Raw genomic sequence first — 13,868 nt, 5'->3', positions numbered from 1 at the left:
GTTGGATAAGGTTGGTTGTAAGTCTAACAATGATGGTAGACTTGATGAACTGTTACTGTAAGACAAGTGTAACCTTTCCTGTAACACCAGAAAGCCATCCAATAACAGAAGATCAAAGCCCTTTTTGCCAACGTTCTACTTCAGCAAAAAAAATTAGGAAAACAAGACAGTAGCAAAATCTCTGCATATTCAGAAATCTGCAAATACTCGATAAGTTTTGACTTGACAAATCAAGAAAAAGAAGCTTTGACACATCCAAGGCCAGGAGAAAAACATTAAAAGCACTTAAGAATAAATTACAAACCCAGGCAGAGGCAAAAAAGAGTCTACTTATGATAAAGGAGGCTTTAAGGTGTTGAAAATTCGTTGCCATTCGTATAAAATTGTTCATTTTAACTGTTGTGTTTGTGGCCCATTGATTCAAGCTGTTTAAATAAGTTAATCTTTGTCGACCTCTGCTTCTTTTTCCCTGTATCATCCCCAATAGAGCTAATTTTTCCAAATCTCCACGTCTGTGAATATGACCTACAAACTGCATCTGACGCCTTCTAACTGTTGTTATTAATCTCCTTTCTGCATTTACCAATTTCATAACTTCGTCATTACTCTTCTTTTCAGTCCAAGATATCCTCAACATCCTTCTGAGAAACCACATCTCAGCAGCCTCTAGTCTTTTCTTCGTATCTTTACTTATTGTCCAGCATTCACATCCGTAGGTTAGAATTGATTCTACAGATGCTTTTAAAACTTTAATTTTGGTCTTTATTGTCATGTTGCGATTCCTGAAGACTGTGCTCATTTTACTGAAAGTATCCGTGTAAGTTTACAGAAATCACAGACCCCATTTTTAATAATAATAATATTTATTTGCATCAGACAAAGCTGTCCATATCTAAAACAACGAAATACTACACAAACTGCAAATGCACAAATAACGAACAACAACAACGAAATAACAATGAAAGACAACGAAATAATACACAAACTGCAAATGCACAAAATCTCACTAAATAGGCTATCTGCTGTTACAAGTTTACAGGCAATGTTACGGTAGTGTTACAAGTTAGAAGAACTGAAAGTATTCAGAACGATAAAAACATTCAGATGACATGGCAGCCATCAAAACTAGATAACAGCATACATAGAATTATTATAATGAAGACGGTAATTTGATATACGATGGCAATCAGACCTCATCAGGGAGGCAACTATAGAGTTAGACGATACTTCGCATCTTCCAACAAAAGAAAAAACATATTTTCGAAGTAATGCATCAAATGTTATGATGTTGCACAAGACTTGATGTTCACGTACGCTATAGTGTTTAGGCAAATTGTGTATAATTCTAAAAGCATTATATGACATGCATACATTGGAGCAGGGCTTCTCAAACTTTTTTGCTCTGCGACCCCATTTTGAAAAATATATTTCTATGCGACCCCATTTATGTATTTATTTATTTATTTACATCAGACTCAACATGGTCCATTTTACAATCAAACATAAAATGTAGAAACAAAGCAGATACTCAACTCCGAAGAGCTGAGTTGCATTGTACCACATACAAAGATTGATAGTAACAGTCTGTTGGCATTATTTCATAAATTCATTGATTGGAAAACAAGTTACATCGTGTTACAAACTGGTATAATTTTTACGAATGAGAGCTTGCAAAGTTGTGGAGAGCTGAGTTGCATTGTACCACATACAAAGATTGATAGTAACAGTCTGTTGGCATTATTTCATTAATTCATTGATTGGAAAACAAGTTACATCATGTTACAAACTGGTATAATTTTTTACGAATGAGAGCTTGAAAAGTTGTGGTATTGTTATCAACGAATGCAGAGGTGATGCTGCGTCGTCTCCGCAGATTAAACAACATTCTGCAACAATTATTGTATCCAACACGTAAGCGATTACTATTGGTTGAAAAATAGTTGCACCATAGTTGACAGGCATAAAAAGGAATACAATAGGAACGAAACAACACATTTTTAACAGCAATCGAACATTTGGAAAACCTTGCTTTTAACATGTTTCCAGCACAATACAACGACCGTAATTGTCGTTTCGTGTCTTCATCATCGGATAGCAAGTCGTTAATTATTACTCCTAAATATTTCACTAGGTCTCAAAGCAGATACGTTTTTCATTTAAATATATGATCGGATTAAAGTCAAGTTTCAACATCTTGGATTTAAATAAAACACCAACAGTTTTGTTGCAATTAAAGTTTTGTTGCATTATGGGGACATCCACGTTAATCACATTAAAACGGATCATTTTGATCATTATATTTTCTTTTTCTTTCTGACTTTTCAATTGTTTTCTTTGTGCTTGCAATTGTTACCGCATGAATCTACGGAACCTAACCACTGATCCATAGTCAATTAATCTTGTAACTGGTTCCTTCAGAAACTAGTTGATAAGCTACTCTGAAATCATAATGCGAGCGATAAGGTTACTTTTGGTCAGCACGTTACAGCAATGATAGCGTAACAATGCATCAATTGTTACGATTGATTATATTTTATCGTTCGACATTTCGCACCGACGGTTGCGGTCAATTGACATCATGGCAAGACTACAACCCACCGGCACTAGAATTTCATTACGACCCCAAAATTTCATTACGCGACCCCATTTGGGGTCGCGACCCATAGTTTGAGAAGCCCTGCATTGGAGTAAAATAAGAACGAAATAGAACATTTTTAATATCACTGGAGCACTTGTAAAATTTTGATTTTAATTTGTTGGCAGAGCAGTAGATTGATCGCACTTGTCGATTTATATCCTTGTCGTCACACTGTAGCGCACCCAGCATGGGGCTAAAGGGGCTCAAGCCCCCCCCAAACCTGCCACCAAAAATCAAGTTTTTGTATGTTTCCCATTTATACCTTTTGCTTACAGGTTAGATATATGAATAAGACACAACAATACAAAACGGCTGATCGTTATAACAATATATTTTACATATTTACAAATAATTTTAACACTAGAACGTTTTCGGCTTAACTTAAGCCCTCATCTGGAACCTGAAAATATTTGTAAAAATACAATAAATTTCGACTATTAGGAAAAGGCAACTACATGAATAACTACAAAAAAATTGCACCACAGGAAACGTGATACCTACAATCCTACATCAAATAAATGTTGAGGAAAATACACGCGCCTCCAGCAAATAAGTTAATTGTTTGTTTAAATTTGGGTTGTAGCTTTTGACTAACACTGCTTCCTGAATTTTGATGTCAAATTGGGATTTGCCTTTGCCGCTTTGCGTAAAATTTTAAATGAGTCAGCAGAGAATTTTCGATCGGTAGGCTACAAAAAGAACACTCCATGATACCATGATATGGTCTTTGATGGCACTTTTAAAGTTCAGATGCTCTCGTCGTCAAATGTCTGGTGGAAATACTAATGTACCGTACGTCAATGCTCAAGCACACGGACATGTAAAACTGTAGGCTATACGAAATTTGAGTAGAAAGACGAAAGCGTCTAGGACTTCAGTTGAAAATACGAACTAATTTTGAATGTTTTGTAAGTAGGAAAAACGTTCACATCAAATTTAATGTTTACAAAATTAGTGTTTTGTTTCAAACTGTTTTCGTGCTAGTTGTTGTTTTCACACTTATTTGTATTGGCAAACAGAAAGCTAATTCTATTTTGTCATAGCCTACATAAGAAAAAAGTCAAGATCTATAAAAGATTGCGAGAGTAGACGTGGGAATGAGGATGGTGATGGTGCTAGTAGTGGGTTCACTAGACCAACTTGTAATCTGATTGAGAGAACAAATCCTGATGTATCGGCAACCGGTGGGTTGTGGGCCGTGAGTGCCTTAAATATTAATCAAAGGGTTGGGTAGCCTATTGTCACTGTCACTCAGGGGCGTATCCTCAAGGGAAGCATTGCTTCCCCTACCCCAATTGAAAAAATATATAATATTTTTCAGTGAAACGATTTCGTAATTTCTTTACCTGAATACCGGTAGGCTACGAATTAGAACAGTTTCTAACTCATGTCCCCGTCTAGGTTTTAATTTAAAAAAAGCTGGAAGCTTACGGAAGCAGAGATTCGTACCGCATCCATTGCTCTCGTTTTTGCTATACGAAGAAACAAGGTGAGAAACACAGGAAAAAAGCAGAGCAAAGTTTACGCGATTTAGCCTACGTTTCTTTTAACTAATCTGTGGAAGCAATCTCAGAGTTGCTTCCTGTTGGGTATTATTCCAGTACGTAATGAGAAAATCTAAGGCTTTGGGGTTATATCTGCCTCGCAAGGAAAAGTTTGAGCCTAATGTTAGATTTACACTGTTACTACTAGTACTACAGCACTAGGTAGCTGTAACTGAGCAGTTAAGCTGAATTTTTGGTGTTCTCTAATTTGAGCCGCAGTTTTTGCCCGTTTGTGTGAGAGCTATCTTTCATTTTAAGTTAATAGCTGTTTATCTGCTAATAAATTTCATACAAATATTACCCTAAAAATGTTTCCAGAAAGCACTATAATCCATTATTTGAGTGTAATTTTGCAAAAAAAACTCCGGGGGGGGCACGCCCCTGGACCCCCCTAAAATAGTTTGCTTTTACCCCCATGACTTTTATTGCTTCCCTTGCTCAACCCACCAGGATACGCCACTGCTGTCACTATTGTCGCAAATCACTCAGCCGACATTTCTGAATTAGCCCCCCCCTAAACTTCTTTCTGGGTGCGCTACTGTCGTCACACATTGCCGTGTCAAGAAAAACACCCAAATATTTGACACTGTCTACGAATTTGATCTCACTTCCATTGAGCCGTACAATTGGATTCAAATTTAACTTTAAGTGATTGGTTTGGAAGTACATAGCAAATGACTTTTTGCAGTTAAAAATGACATCATTAGAAAGCGCATAATCTTCACACACATTCAAGATACTCTGCAGACCATGAACACTTGGAGAGATACAAATACAACAAATATCATCAGCAAACATGAGATGATTTAGTGAACAAGTGTAATACCTATGTAACAGCCTGCCTTGGTTTTGCTTAACACAGTCGATAGATCATCCATATACACGGCAAATAAGTAAGGACTGAGGACACCACCCTGTTTGACACCATTGCTGACAGAAAAAGACTGTGAGTAATGACAACCCCAGCGTATGTACAATGTACATCCGCTGATGGATATACATCCGCTGATGGGTTTTAAATCTGCAGTTGTTAGCAAGGGGATTACTTGGAATTACCTCATCGATAGCACTTACTTTGCTTGTTCACATTAACACTGACCACTGTAACTTTCTTGAAAGAAAATCGTCTATCGGTGCCTTGAACTTTATGTACCACCGACGGTTCAGTGCCAAACATAGCCGTACGAGACCAAACCATTTTGAGGGGGCAGAACGTAAATTTGCCCAAATCTGCACGCTTTTATAGAAACCCAAATATAATGGAGCCTATGCGGTGCATGATAACCATGATAACAGTGAAAAATTAACATAACAAAATCACTAGCTAGCTAGAATTTCTTACCAAAGTAATCAAGATAGAACAACCGAATTCATCTTTAAAGATACGCATGCAGCTTGCCAACATTTTTTTGCAACCAGAAAAATCAGGTTAAGTTAATGCAAACAACTGGATCTGTCTCCACAGAACAGAAGTCAAGATATTAATGAAAAAAGTGGAGCTGCCATGTTTCACGTAAGATCTTGCAAAGCAAATTGGTCACAGCGGTAAACCATAATCTCTTCGTGGGAAAATTGCAACATAAAGTTCCCGGATCCGTTCGTCTGTATGTACTGACCGAAAGAAACACTCTTCTGGAAACGTCTATTCAAGAATTGTATTTCTGTAAAAATAGCCTCAAAGCTGTCGAAAATGGGTGCAACGCGATACACCACTAAAAACTTGTCACTACAATACAAACTACTTAGATAAAAGACGGAAATTTTATCCAGCTGGCAAGCACTAAGCAAACAGTTAAATATGCCTCCAACTTTCAAGCAACCATTTTACGAATGACTAGAATAATTTGCGATATCTCAAACTCACGTAAACAGTAGGCTAACTGTGACGCAATAATGAAAGAGATTGTCACGCAATTCAAACAGGTGTTCAAAGGCGATGATGCAATGTTTCATCAGGTCTTACGAACGATGGTGCAATATTTGGACATTTTCTAGCAATTTCCATGACGTAAGATGCCAGCTAGGTTAAGTAGACCATGACGGTTTTATATGACGTTTGATTTGGTTAAAATTGTCCGTAACACAAATATTTTTCCAGCTTGCATTGCAGGTTTTGAGTTTGAAAAGCTTTGAAATAAATGAATATATTATGATTGGTTTGAGATTATATATTTCAGCAGTAGCATTTTAAATGTTGGTGAAATTAACATGACACAGTTGCATAAACAAACTAAATATTTTTTTGTTATTTTGGGGCGCAACTGCATCATTTTAATTTGGGTAGTTTTATATAAGTAACCAAACAAAGCTAAGCAGCACCACAACATTAACATTACATTTAACAGGTAGCCTATAACATTTTTTTGTTAAATGTTGTGGTGTTGCTTATAGCTATGTCCGTTTATGGTTGAAAAAGTACTGTAACCTCTCCACCCGAATTGTTTTATAAAAGTATTCACCACATTTATAGCCTATAAATTCATATTTTGTAGTTGCCCAAATCAAGATGATGCATTTATGGATATTATGAAAAAAATTAAAGACTTTGTAAATTTTGATGCCAATTTGGGCAGTTTTATAAATAGACCAGGAATAGACTATGATCAGATAATTTCATATTTTTTTGTTGCCTAAATCTAAACGATATAGTTATGTAAATGGGAAAAATTAATGAATTTGTTCATTTTGTGGAAACTGCCTCATGCTAATTTATGGGCAGTTGCATAAACAGACTAATCGGCTTCATCAGATAATTTCATGTTTTCAGCTGCCCAAATCAACACGATGCATTTGTGAAAATTAATAAAATTAGCTATATAGCTAATTTTGCGTTTTGATTTGGGCAGTTTCACAAAAGTATTAGAGACATATTTTGGTGACTGCCCAAATTGGCATGATGCAGTTGGTTAAACGCATTTCGTACTACAGTTTGATCACCATGCAATACAATACATCCATACGGGTGTGCCAAATGAAAATTTTGGGGCACATTTCTTGTGCAAATAAGAGGCTGTAGGCTACTTAGTTTGATTGGTAAAATATATTAATTTATAGTTTTTCTTAATTCATGCAATTTTGTAGCTTTTCATATAGCGATTTTTGCCCTAATAATTGCAAGATTTTGCTCGAACTTGCGATGTTTTGCAACAACAGGGGAGCAGTTGCCCCCCCTACCCCCCTGGCTCGTACGGCTATGGTGCCAAACACCGTCTCCTTAGCCACTTTGGCAGCGTCTTTTGTTTGTTTGTTTTGTTATCTTTATCCTGCATTGCGGGAAAGCGGACTTGAGCGCTACGCATCGGTGTACGCCTTCCGACGTAGCCTACACCTGACCCACGCTGCAGCCGACGGCAATGTCTGTTTCCGGTTGTCTACTCTAGCCTACTTATGACTTAAATTAGGTACTACCCATTACTCGAAATCGATCACTGGGTAGAGGCAATTATCGTAAAGTTTCTCGCCCAGAGAAACAACAAGTGCGGGTGGCTGTAGTCGAACATGCAGGCTCTCGACTGCGAGCCCAACGGGCTAACCACTCGGCCATCTTCAGTTCCTATGGCTTCTTCTTCTCTCGTGTTGTCGCTATATGTCAAGGCATCCGTTGGTTAACCACTGCCTGGTGTCGTCATCGATGAAAACTAGGCCTTCCATTCCATGAGGTGGTCTGTATAGCCGGCAATCCTTGATAATGTGGGCTACCGTCTGCATTTCACCACACTCACAAGCAGCACTCTCTGCCAAGCCCCAGCGCAACATGTCTGCACCATAGGGTCCAACACCAGTGAGCAAACGGTTACGCCTTGATGAGGCAAGTATAGAGAGGCCATGGTGTATAGAGAGGCTTTGGTGGATATCTCAGCGTGGTTGCGTGTAGCAGATGGCCGGGGTTTAGGGCTTTACGGCTCAGAGAAAGAACAGCACGTTGGCGCCGTAGTGCAGCTGGCTCAATGTTTGCGAGGACAGGCAAGCAGTCAGTTGGAGTTGGACGGAGGCAACCTGTGACAGTTCGCAGGCAGTTGTTGATTGGCACATCGACAAGGTCAGTATGGGCGCTTCTGCACCAAGTAGCAGCACAGTATTCAGCAAGGGCTTAGGCTAAACCACTTGTTCTCAGCACTGAGGGGCTAGCACCCCACCGTGTACCAGCAAGACGTTTCAAGGGAGCAGAGCGAGCTGTCACTTTTTCGCGTAAGTGTTCTAGGTGTTTGCGGTATGTAAGAGACCGATCAAGTCGAACCCCAAGGTATGTGGGTGTGGCTTCAAAAGGAAGTGTCCGGCCGTTATTTTGGAAGTTAATTTCCCTGTTTGAGTCTCTATTACATAGGTGGAAGGCACAAGTCACGGTCTTCGCTTCACTCAACTTGAGGCGCCATTGGTGCAGATAGAAAGTCCATATCCTTAGTCAAGGTGTTCTGCACTGTTTCCCATTTGCGGTGAGAATAAAGAATAGCTGCAGGTAGGCTAGCCTATGAATTCCTATGGCTATTTCAAGAGCACGTGAAAAAGTAAGATTGTCAGGTTTAATTTTAAAGAGAGCTTTAAGAACTGCTTCGTTTCCTACCAAGCACATAAAGCAAGTACGCAAAGCTTCGCCTAAAGCAGTGGTTCTTAACCGGGGGGGGGGGGCGCCCTCCCCAAGCGGGCGTGAAGCATCTCTCAGGGGGGCGCGAGCTCTACAACAATTTCAATTTTTTTTAATTATTTTAATGTCCTATGACCTAGGCTATGCTGTTCGTCATATTTTGTATTTTATTTTATGTCATATTGTATTCAGTAATTCTTGCTTTATTAGTTAGACCAGAACTTTACAAACCTATTTTGCGCTGAACTCCTTCAGATTTATCAAATTTTCTCTACGCTGCTTCATTTTTGTAGCCTACTAATGGCCTGTTTTATTTTCTTACTGCTGGATTGCTTTTTTACACTTTTATTTAATGCTCGATCACCTTATCAGGTCACATGAGTGCTTAGCTCAGTGGCCTATCCCCAGCCTAGTTGCAGTCACGTGGTACTCAAGTTGCTATCAAGACCAAGTACAGAAACAGGCTGAGAGTTGAAGGAGACTTACGTTGTTCACTCTCTGGAGTTATAACTCGCATTAAAAATCTAGTCGCTAAGAAGCAGTGTCAGGTATCTCACTGATGTGTAGGCTACAATAAACAGACAAAAATGCAATGTTTTTGGTTAGATACTTATTTTAAATCTAGGGAGGCGCGAGGCACATGACCATTATTGAAGGGGGCTTGATAGAAAAAAGGTTAAGAACCACTGGTTTAAAGGATTATATTAATAGAAGAAGAGTCACAGGTGGAAGCGGCTTGCCTTATTCGTGCACCCAATTCTGGAACAGTCTCACTTGGTTTTCGCTTCAAGTTGCTCCAGAAGCGAAATCGTTCAAGAATGACGAAGCGCTTAGGGTCGAACTGTGCCTTCATGTAATTTGAGATTTCTTCCATCGTAAGTTGTAAGTTTATTGATTGGCTTTGCTGTATAGGCTACTCTCGTGTGGCCAGATTGAGGATCATCTTGTAGATGCTGTCTGACTGGTTGGTGAGGAAAACTTGAGCCTTCTTATTATCAGGAATGGACTGTGCTTTTACGAATATGCAAAAAACGGGACCAATAATCAGTCCAAAGTTGAATCAAACTCACAGAATTTAAGAATAACTTGAGATACCGGATTTTGTTTTTCCGATTCGCCAGGAATTTTGAGGGCTGAAATGAACTCCTTCAGTTGTTCTTCATGATGACGTTCTTGCTGCTGCATTTGTTGTCCCGCCTGTTTTTCTTGCTATGTTAGGCTACTGCCTTTGTTGTTGCATAATGCATATGTTCTAACTGCGAATGCATCAATTCCACGACCTTTTCCATCTTGAGTATAGAAGATAATTATTGTAAAAACCAAACTTGTAGAAATTAAAGCTGATCACTCTGCGTAGCACTGTAAGCTTCTCGTTCAATCGATCCGAAATCCCATCCTCGTCGCCAAATAACTCTGTTGTTTTTTTAACTAAAAGTGCCCCTGGTCACCATCAACTAAACCCGGCCCTAACCCAAAATTTGCGGCAACTATGATCAGCGACTTTGACTCTGCTTATCTTTTTCTAGATCTTTTCAGGGGGCGAAATCGGGGGATGATTTTTTCAGGGGACGAAATAGGTTGCACCCTGATGATCTTCTTTTTGGGGTTAAACAGGCTGTAGAGGTTTTCCCAAGTAATGTTTTGTGGCCAAAGCGAAATTAGTCTATGATAAAAACAGCAGAGGTCTGCAAAACTGTAAAAACAACAAAGCCTGTTGGGAGCTGGTGTACGAGTCTCCGCCTAGGTAAAAAATACCATGACGTCAGACAGGTATTTTGACCAAAAAACATGGGTGGAAATGTGTTAACAGCAAAGCAAAGATAAAGTAGTTTCACCCTATATAGCTTACTCTGGCAATTTTTGTCTTTGATATCATGGGATTTTTTACCAGGGCGGAGACTTGTAGCCTACAGCCCTATACCCTTCCAGAAACAAGTAAAATTTCCACATTCTTCCCTTTTTTGACCCTCTCCAACTCTCCTGGTTTTGCTAAGAGTCACGATGTCAAAGTTGAAACGCTGTAGTTCACGAGCAATGATAGCAGTTCGTATTTCTGGCCTATTTGAGCTGGAGTTATCCATTAGAGTCCTAACATGCCAGGTTCCAAATTTCATGGTTACATATTTCGTTTTTCGACCGCAGGTAAGGTGAACCCTCTGGACGCGGTTTTCCAGACAGGTTGAGTTGAAGTAGACTATGTTCACTGTTCAGGGCACCTTTATAGCCCCTTCCGTATTCAGGGTGAGCAGAGTGGATCCTAAAGCTTGGCTGGCTTCATCCGCCTGTGCCGCCGTTGGGGACTTGGGTAGCCAGGGATGCCAGGTTTGCAATTTTAATGCCAAATTTCACAAATTTGGCCTTTTTTTTATATCCCGGTCGAAGTTCGGTTTTGACAGTCTTCGTTTCACTTTTCTTCCCCCCTATACCTTCCCCCTTACTTTTTTATATTGTTTGGTATGAAAAAATCCTGTTTGGCATTTTTCAAAGTTTTTTTTTCTGAAGAATACAGTACTCTCAAGAATGAAGATAGCTAGGTTGTGCAATAGCAGCAAGTGTAAACTGAGCTTTGTTGCTGTTTTATCCATTTTTTTACCGAATCCATTACTTATTAATGAAGAAACCTTCGATTTTGCAGCGTTTTTCCTATTTGGCATTTTTGACCAGTTGTTTTGCATATTTCTATAAGTGCATCTGGCAACTTTGTTGGGTACTTTGGAGTTTGAACTAGTGATGCAAGCCGCCCCGCGCCGCGTAAGCCGCCGCTTTTGACTTTTTCGCCGCGTGCCGCGCCGCGTGGAAGGTTGAAATGACAAAGCCGCGCCGCTTGCCGCGTAAACTTTCAAGAAATTAAACTTTGGTAAACGTAAACTTTTCAAGAAAATCAGTTATGACACTTCAAATTTAAATTGGAAACACGGGTCAGTTTTTTTTCCTTCGGAAACCCTAAGCTGGAAATCCATCAAGGTTGCCAGGTCCTCGGTTTTCCCACGGAATTGGGCTTGTTTGGTTGAAGAGTTGCGGGAAAAATTGAGCAGTCGCGGGTTGCGGGTTTTTGGGCTTGTTTTTATTTTTTACTGCGGGTTTTTGGGCTTGTTTTTTTGAGCAATATTAAGCATAAAATTGCAAAAAATCGCAACAATTTTCATTGCAATTCTATAAATTTCGCTTTGCAGTGAATAAATCAGAGTGAATTTTTTTCTGTTGAACTGGATTACTGTAGCGCCTTAGTGGAAAAGTGATGGAAACTTCACGTGAAGGAGAAATGGCATGGCTGCTAGTTTGATCTATTAATTATTACGGTAGCCTACCTGCTCCCAGTGCTCTGTCTTACTTTCTACTAGAGTATCTAGTAGGGTTATATACCGTACCGTAGAGGTCATACCATAGGAATTCGAATGCAACAGCAACTTCTGCATAACATACTACGTATTCGGGGTTACATGGCTCGTTCTGGTGTTTGTTGCAACAAATTTCGGTGCTCTTGCACAAGACGCCCTGTTGGTCAACTGGACAAAATGATGACGTCAAAAAACGTCACACACATTGGAATATACTATTATGAAAGAGGAAGTGCGGGGTGGAAATGCAATGAAACACACCAGAAGGAAATTGTCTCCCATTTATTGATTTGTTGTTCAATTGAAACAAATATGCGATCGGTGAAAAGCACAAGCATAGATCTAAACAAAAAAGTTAATACCAAGTCCCACTATGCTACTAGCTCCATCTGGTGGCCACCTAAACTTGACCAAATTCAAACCATTACGAAAACATTCAAACCATAACGAAAACATCATTTTAAATGATAAACAATCTAAATCAAATCCAATTAAAAGAACATGTTACTGTTTGTTGAAGTGCTAACTTTCATTTTTATATCTTATTGAATATGCGAGCAATCGTTGTTCGAAGACAGCCCCCCCAACGAAGCTTTTGCCCAATGCATTTCAATGGGGAATCGATCGTCTTTCAGTTCACGCCCTGCGTGTTCACGATAATTAATTGTCTCCCATTTATTCATTTCTTACTCAATTTCAACAGATTTGCTATCGTTGAAAAGCACAAGCATATATCTAACCAACTAAGTTAATATCAAGTCCCAAAATAGTACTAGCTTCATCTAGTGGCCAACTAAACTTGACCAAATTCAAACCATTATCAAAAGTTTATTTGCAATGATAAAAACATTTAACGACAACCAATTAAAAGAACATGTCACTGTTTATTGAAGTGTTAACCTTCATTTTTATATCTTATTTAATATGCGAGCAATCGTTGTTCGAAGACAGCCCCCCAACGAAGCTTTTGCCCAATGCATTTCAATGGCGAATCGATCGTCTTTCAGTTCACGCCCTGCGTTATCACGACAATTAATTGTCTCCCATTTATTCATTTCTTGCTCAATTTCAACAGATTTGCTACCGTTGAAAAGCACAAGTATAGATCTAATCAACTAAGTTAATATCAAGTCCCAAAATACTACTAGCTCCATCTAGTGGCCAACTAAACTTGACCAAATTCAAACCATTATCAAAAGTTTATTTGCAATGATAAAAACATTAAACGACAACCAATTAGAAGAACATGTTACTGTTTATGGAAGTGTTAACTTTCATTTTTATATCTTATTTAATATGCGAGCAATCATTGTTCGAAGACAGCCCCCCAACGAAGCTTTTGCCCAATGCATTTCAATGGCGAATCGATCGTCTTTCAGTTCACGCCCTGCGTGATCACGATAATTAATTGTCTCCCATTTATTCATTTCTTGCTCAATTTCAACAGATTTGCTACCGTTGAAAAGCACAAGCATAGATCTAACCAACTAAGTTAATATCAAGTCCCAAAATACTACTAGCTTCATCTAGTGGCCACCTAAACTTGACCAAATGCAAACCATCACCAAAACTTCATTTTAAATGATAAACAATCTAAATCAAATCCAATTAAAAGAACATGTCACTGTTTATTGAAGGGCTAACCTTCATTTTTATATCTTATTTAATATATGAGCAATCGTTGTTCGAAGACAGCCCCCAACGAAGCTTTTGCCCAATGCATTTCAATGGCGAATCGATCGTCTTTCAGTTCACGCCCTGCGTGT

Source organism: Aplidium turbinatum, chromosome 16 (genome assembly GCF_918807975.1).
Source record: "Aplidium turbinatum chromosome 16, kaAplTurb1.1, whole genome shotgun sequence".
In the NCBI taxonomy this organism is placed as follows: domain Eukaryota; kingdom Metazoa; phylum Chordata; class Ascidiacea; order Aplousobranchia; family Polyclinidae; genus Aplidium; species Aplidium turbinatum.
Note: the sequence above shows the minus strand (reverse complement) of the source record.